We start from the raw sequence: 8,722 nt of genomic DNA on the forward strand, positions 1-8,722 counted from the left end.
GAACACAGGCAAAAAAAAATTAAAAAATCCGATTTTCGGGTAATCCGCGGGAGTTCGAGGCCCCCTGGGCATAATGAAAGCAATCAGAGCAGACTGGGTGGGCATAGGGCACAAAACACACTGCCTGACTTCAAAATGGCCGATTGACCCCATCCACATGGCCAGGACCTGCAGGACCATGCCTCAAAATGGCCTCCCACACATAGCCAGCCCCCAAACCCACCCCAAAAAGTCGAAAAACACACACAAAAATCACCACAAACAAACAACATCAACTTATCAACTTACTTGTAAATCAAATTTCTAATCAAAAAGTAATCCAAAAGGCCTCAAAGCCAAATCTCCAGCAGCATCCACAAAAAGTAATCCTTCCCAGTCAAGATCGAATTCAAAGTGGCCAGGAAATGGACTAAGCAATGGGAGGAGCTTGCTGGACAGGAAGAGGAAGTTGGAGACTGGGTCACTTCCTTCACCCCTCCCCAATTGTAATTTTTGTAATTTCGCGAGTGCGAGATTGTTGCTGCCCGCGCCGCGGCTCGCGAGCAGTGCGAACACAAGCAAAAAATCCGCCGCGCGCGAATTTGCGTATTTTCGCCACATCCGCGAGAGTTCGCGGATTGCGGATTTACCGAAAATCCGAAAAATCCGCGAGCGGAACGGATTTTGCGCCCATGCTTAGTTTTTGTTAGCACAATTATACCCTACCTCACTCATGATGTCTGACTACTACATTGCTGACTACCTTTAGAGGTCAAGCTTATTGTCCTGTTTATCATCAATGTTTTGTCTTTCATTCATATATGTGACTAGTTTTTGTTAGCACAATTATACCCTACCTCACTCATGATGTCTGACTACTACATTGCTGACTACCTTTAGAGGTCAAGCTTATTGTCCTGTTTATCCTCAATGTTTTGTCCTTCGTTGATATATGTGACTTGGTTTTTGTTAGCATAATCATACCCTAACTTACCTTCATGTGAAGCGCTCAAATATCCTCACTGTCATGTTCGTGCTGTACAAAACTTTATAAATAAATAGCAATACTTACTTTAAAATGACTATTATCACGTACTAAAAAAGCTACAAGTCAAACCTCTACTGCCCCTAGATGAGGCTCCTCTAATGAGTAACTCTCTTGCTACATGTAAGTATCTCTCCTGTGTGCAGCCAAGCCTAATACATTTGAAGATTTGCTTAGTTGAATTAATATAATATACACCAAAACTAAAAAAGTATATTGAAAAAAATATTACATTTTCATAACACATATGCTGATGTTGGGAGAAAAATGTGGAATTTCAAAAATATATCTAAAATCTGATGTGTGGGTGATAAATCATGTAGCATTGGGAGACACTCATTATTACCTTGATGTCAAGAGAATTTCAGCTATAACCACAATGTATTACCCATGTAAAGACCTTGCAAAATGACAAATTCTATTTTAAGTTATTGCTGGCAAGCTTGCCTGGTGTAGAATAGTCTTCATTGCTGGTAATCTTGCATAGAGTGGCCACTAGTGTAATCCTGCCTCATGTCATCATTATTGCAGCATTCATAATATTAATAGCTTGGAACTATTTGCATTAAGCATAAATAGCTCTTATTACATAAATGTTTGGAGACCCCTGCCCAAGACGATACCAAGACATAGGGGGCCATAATGATAGCGGGTGCCCGCCAAAATCCACCGCCTGTACGATTTTTCCCCTGCCACATTATGATGGCGGGGGGACCCCGGCGAATGGGAAGACCGCCCTCCGGTTTTTTGCTGGTAGGCAATCCGCCCAATTGCCTACCAGGCGGAAAAGCCCAGGAATATGGTGGCGTGCCTTGCAGGCCCCACCATTCATTATACCATCATGGCGGTGGAATGCCTTTCCATGGCGGGGACCCCACTATGGAAAGGCATGTGTTTTTGTCTCTGTGGGCCCGTTGCGGGCCCCCAGGGTTCTCATGCGGGTGGGGGGCACACATGGGGGGTACCCATGGTACCCCCTGCAGTTTAATGCACAACGTGTGGTGCCTGCCACGTTGTGCATGAAAATGCACAACATGCCTTTTTGGAATTGTGGCGGGTGGTGTTGAAAGCACCGCAATGTCAAGAATGCAGGATGCGCCCGCCAGCGTGGCGGGCGCATCTTATTGACCCCCACGGGACTTTCCTAATGATGCCCATAGAGTCCAGAACACCTGACCGCCACACATAAAGATGGTCCCTTCCCGCATGGAACAATCACAATAACAACACAAGAATAATCGCATTTGCAATTGAAAACAACATCCTAAGAATAAGCCAATGTGAAATGCAGATGATGGATGAAACTTTAAATATGATGCCCCCTGTTGATCCCTGCACCTGGGGTTTCTGCCACCACCAGGAATTCGGTCGGTCCCAGTACCAGATCGATATCAGACCAACTCAGGTCCATCCGACATCGAAATCTGCACTAAATAGTGTTGCAAATGTTGCACTTTGACTTCCAAAACTGCAAAAAAGATACCCACCCTCATAACACATACATCCCAATTACAGTACAAAGATATTATTACAAATCTACAAACCGAGAGGACAATTTGACAATAGCAACAATAACATATGACTACCAACAAAGTGTAGTTAGGCCTACTGCAGTGCACTACATAACAAAAAATACAACCACCAATAAAAAAGCTTACCAAATAAAACACCATAATCTACACTTACACTACCTACCTACACCCTGCATACCCTAAAATTCCTAAATAAAAAAATGAAAAAACAGTTACCTTGTCCTTCGAACAGCAACTGGAAACCACAGCCAATACAAACAAAATCCCCCTTAAATTAGACTAATACTGTACAAAATTCAGGTAATCGTAAAAATGGCTGTAAATGAAAAAAAGACTATTTTGAATAGAAATTAAAACAAGTAAAAAAACAGACGTCAAATGTTGTAAACCTGTTTAAAAGTTGTGAACCATGTAATGAACAAATACTAATGTATATGTAAAATAAAAAAATAAAATAAAATAAACAGTACAATAAAAAATATAATTATATATAAAATAGTACTAATTGACATACACTAAAAATGTAAGAATACAATGTACTATGTATAAAAAATTATATGTATTAAAGATAATTATGTACTGTATGTGGAAAAATGCCTAAAGTTATACATGGCTTAAAACCCAATTAAAAATACTATACATGTGATGCCATACCAAACAATGCACATGTACACTAAATAAAATATATACAAAACATCATGAATAAACAGTGACATGTATTGGTATTGAAGGGCAACGAATTGGGTTTGGTATTAGCGGCTATGATTTGGAGGCTGAATTTCCGTCCGAGTCATTCACGGGTCTGGACGTCGAAGTACGATGCGAACAAGCGCAAAATCTCCGTCCGAATCGTTTCCCGGTCCAAACCGCTCCGTACGACTCGGTCACAAGCAAACCGTGGCGCGCAATGGAGACGTTTCAGGATCGAGCTAGTACAATGCTCGATTCGGACAGCCGGGGTTCTGCGTCAGACCCCCTGTTACCCGCCTTACGACTCAGACACAGGGGGAGACCCATGGGTCTCCCCAACACAGGCATGTACAGTGTGGATTCCACCGACGCATACCCACTGTGGGGGGTGCACTTGTCCGTGGCCTACCCATTCAGTCAATGGGAGCCCACGTACGCATCGTACGACTGGCTCCCATTGACTTCTATGGGAGTCCGACCGAACCGAGTCCGAAAGCATATGGCCGCATCGTACTAGCTCGGTTGGTCTGCAGAAGTCTGGATCGGTGGGAAAACAACCCGGATCTGGCTCGGTTGGAGTGCTTTCCGACCCAGATCGGAATCGGCCCCAAAAGATAGACAACTACAAACTACAAACCATTTTGTGAAAGGTTTTGGACACTAAAGGCGGTAAGATGTACTATTTCCACTGCCAATCTAAACCATTTTGTGGAAGGTGCTTGACACTAAAGAGATCGATTTACTATCCCAACTCCAATCCATACAATATTGGGAAGGTGTTGGACACTAAAATGGTTTAGCTTACTATTCCTACTCCAGTGTAATCCATTTTGGGAATGGTATTTACTATTTCCACTCAATCAAACCCATTTTGGGGAAGGTGGTAGACACTAAAGGGGACATATTTAATATTCCCAATCTAATCCATTTTGGGGGAAATTTTGGACAATAAAGGGGTCAGATTTACATTTCCACTATATGTAAATCATTTTGAAGAAGGTGTTGAACACTGAAGGGGTTAGATGTATTATTTCCACTTCAATCTAAACCATTTCAGAGAGCTCTTGGTCATAAAAGAGGTCAGGCTTACTATTCCCACTACAGTCTAAACCATTTTCAGGAAAGTGTGGGACACTAAATCTACTATTTCCACTCAATCTAAACGATTTTGGGGAAGGTGTTGGACACTAAAAGGGTCATACTTAACATTCCCACTCCATTCAAAACCACTGTTGGGAAGGTGTTGGACACTAAAGGAAACAAATGTACAGTTTCCACCCCAATCTATATGACGGAAGGTGACAAGCAAGGTGTTAGATTTACTATTCCCAAAACACTATATATTAGTATAGGAAATCATATAAAAATAAAAAAAATCAACAAATGTAAATAACAATAAATTCCTAAAAGTTAGAAAATACTCAAATAATTAAATTCAACACAATTTAAAACATAAACAATATTCATAACATTTATGAAGAAATTCATTCATTCATCAAAAAATGTAATATCCTAAAAAAATTAAAACATAATATAATATTGGCTAAATATTTCTAAACTACACAATTTTCAGAAATAACATTACTTGTCATATAAATATACAAATTACTAACCAATAACTTAAAATTGAGATTCCTTTTTAACAAAATTAAAAATAATTATTTTTTTTGAACATACACATACAAATGTATAAAATATTGAAGCGTAATTAAAAATCCAAACAGTATATACAAACAATAATTACACATGAAAACAATGTTTACATTAATTTAAAATGTAAATATATTGAATATTTTATTTATTATATTTAAAAATGTAACAAATATCAATCACAAAAAGAATAATTACAATATTAAATCTTCAAAATATAATATTTTGAATGCAATTATTTACAATTACAATACCAACAATTACAATGTAAAACATTAAAAAATATATAAATATAAAATGTAATTCTTCAATACATTAACACAAGAAACGCTTAACATAACCATACAATAAAATTAAAAAGAAATACATTGAACAAATAAAACAAAAATGTAACATGTTTTTTAACTGAAATTAGATAAATAAAAATTGAAGCATAATCAAACATTAACACAAGAAACGCTTAGCATAACCATAAAATAAAATGAAAAAGAAATACATTGAACAAATAAAACAAAAATATACCATGTTTTTTAACTGAAATCAGATAAATACAAATTGAAGCATAATCAAAAATAACTAAAACTATTTTAAACTTTAGAAGAATCTGTAAACATTTACATTTCTAAATTATAAAATTACTAATAAAATATTACATTTATATTACAAAAGTGAATAAAATAATTATTTAAAGATACATATCTTATGAAATTCCCCCACCCCTTTTCCTATAAACTAAAATCCCACTATTAAAAATATTAGTGAATATATATTCTTAGTTAACATTTTTTCTGAATTTTTTTTATGAACTTAAATACAATAAGCATTAGAATTACTTTTTAAAATATGTAAAAATAACATCAATCTATTTTTAAATCAAGCAAATACAATAGATTTAAAAACAAACACAGCAATTTACCAAACATATTGTAAAAAACAATACTATGTATATATGTATGTATGTATGTATGTATTTATTCTTGTAAAGCGCATAAATCACCATTAGGTCTCATAGCGCTGACAGAGAGCAAAAAGAGAAACAGAACGAATGGGAGCCAAGCCCCTGATTAAAACAGCCATGTCTTGAGATTTTTACGGAATGTTTTGTGGTTGGGATTTGATCTTAGAGCCAGTGGTAGGGAATTCCATGTGACAGGGCTTATCTTAGAGAAACTTCTGTCCCCGTTTCTCACTGTCCGAACCTTAGGGATTTTTAGGAGGTGTTTGTTAGATGAACGTAAGGTTCTATCTGGACAGTATCCATGCAATTTGTTCTTCAGATATTTGGGACCTAGTCCGTTGATTGACTTGTGCACTAAGCAGCATATCTTAAACTTAATGCGCTTCCTAATTGGGAGCCAATGTAGTTGTTTCAGACATGGAGCCGAGGGAGTGCGCGGAGGAAGGTTCAAGGTCAATCTTGCTGCTGAATTCTGGAGCGTTTGCAACTTGGTCAATGCGTTTTCGATTATGTCTGCGAATAATGCATTGCCGTAATCCAAACGGCTTATGATAAGGCCTTGGATCAGAGGCTTCCGATATATCATAGGTAGCCATTTAAAGATCTTTCTTAGGCTTCTCATAATGCCAATACTAATGTGGACCACTTTATTTATATGAGGGGCCATGGTCAATTTGTCATCTAAGGTGACGCCGAGATTCCGGACCGTGCTTTTCGGGGTTGGGCATAGGCCCAATTCCTGTGGCCACCATTCCTCCGACCAGATTTTATTGGCTGCACCGAAAAGCATTATTTCGGTTTTGCCTGCATTCAACATTAGGTAGTTGTTGGTCATCCATTCCTTTATCGCGGACATGCATTTACCGAATCTCATTTTGGCATCTGAGGGGTTTGAATCCAGGGTGATCAAAATCTGGGTATCATCGGCATAAGATATTGTGTCAAAACCGAAGTCCCTGATTATCCTAGCTAGAGGTGACAAATAAATGTTAAATAAGGTAGGGCTCAAAATTGAGCCCTGGGGAACACCTTTATCATTCCCGGTCACCCCTGAAGAGAATGGTCCTGTTTTGACCCTGGAGCATCTCGCTGCTAAATAGCTCTGAATCCATCTGAGGGCATGACCTCCGACACCAATCCCAGCCAGTCGTTCTAACAGGACGCCATGGGATATGGTGTTGAAGGCAGCCGAGAGATCTAAAAGAATCAGGATGGCAGATTGTTTTGCATCCAGAGCCAACCGGATGTTGTCAGTAACCTCTAACAGGGCAGTCTCGGTGCTATGGGAGGCTCTGAACCCCGATTGGGATATATCCAAGAGCATGTGTTCTTCCACGTGTTTTACTAGCTGCGAGTTAATTATGGATTCCATAATTTTCCCAAAGAGTGGTAGCAATGATATGGGGCGATAATTTATTAATTGGTTAGGGTCCGCATTATTCTTTTTTAGAATTGGCCTAACAGTGGCTTCTTTCCAAGCTTTAGGAAAAATGGAAAGTGATAAAGAGCTATTAAAGATTGAGGTTAATACCGGAACTATGGGTGGGGCTATCTTTACTAGGGCCTGAGCCGAGGCTGGATCGTCAAGAGAGCCAGATTTGGCTTTCTTCAGTTTATCGTTAACCTCCTCCTCTGAAATAGTGCAGAAATCTAGTAAGCCGTTGTGTGCGGCCAGGGACTCTGGGGGGGGGTAGGTACATGTGACTAGGGTCATTAATTTCCTCTGCTTTTTTAGGAAAAGATAGATGTATTGTATTTATCTTATCTTTGAAGTAGATGGCGAGCTTGTCCGCCCAATCCTGTGATTCAAGTGTTACTCCTAGGCATGCAGGAGGGTTAGTGAACTCTTTTACAATAGTGTTCTTTGGGAGAATTTCCCGCTAGTCTGATTTTTTCACCCAAGTAAGTTTTCTTTGCTATTGAAAATTGAAAATTATGTAATATTGAACAATATGCTTTACAATAATATAATAAAAGAAGACTAAAACAATACACTTGCCGTTGATACTTCTGCCCACAATATTTTTGAAATCACAATATTCCTGCAACTAGATTTTTGTATTGCAATATTTTTTCGATATTCCGTCTCACCCATAAAGAGTAACAAATGATTGGCTGTGAGACCGAGGCTGTGAGAGACACTACCGGGCCCGTAACGATGCTCCTGACTTTAAATTAATAGATTTCTGAATTTTTAAATCCTGATGAACTATCTGACTATTTGTCCTCGATGGCCCTTGTGCCTATGGAAACCAACGGACTGACCTGCTGATCCCCCCTCCTTTCATTGTTTGCTAAGGTGAGGGCTTGAAAATAACAATAACACCCGCAACCGCGCCCGCAGCACACAGCGTTCAGTAGAGAGAGTAAAGGGAACTGCAAGCATGCTAATAACCAGCCCGCCACCGCTGTAGAGTCCGCCACAATAGGAGCGGGTAACAAGAAGGTTAGAAACACGGTATGCCTACATGCCTACTTGCTGTACGCTTGACTGATTTTATGATATTTGTAAATCATGGCTCCTAATCGAGAGAGCAACTGCACTTACTACTGAGACACAGTCACATACGTGGAGGGCATTGGTGAGATCCTGTGTTCTTTTTTAGAACTATTAGGAGTTTGGACCTTCCTTCCCTTTTAACCTCTGTCATTCTCGGCACACTCATGGTGTGGAAAAGGTTCCAGGATGCCTGACCCCTACAGTGGTGACTTTTTTCCCCCCTTGCTGATCTTTTACTTTTACTTACAAAACCCTGCCAGGATTGTACCTGACCTCAAGAGAACGTCTGGAATTTTCTTGGACCATGGCTCCCACCCCACACTATTCTAACATTCCCCTGAGTACTGTTGACCCCTACCCGGACAGCC

This window comes from Lissotriton helveticus, chromosome 4_1 (assembly GCF_964261635.1).
Source record: "Lissotriton helveticus chromosome 4_1, aLisHel1.1, whole genome shotgun sequence".
Taxonomy (NCBI): Eukaryota; Metazoa; Chordata; class Amphibia; order Caudata; family Salamandridae; genus Lissotriton; species Lissotriton helveticus.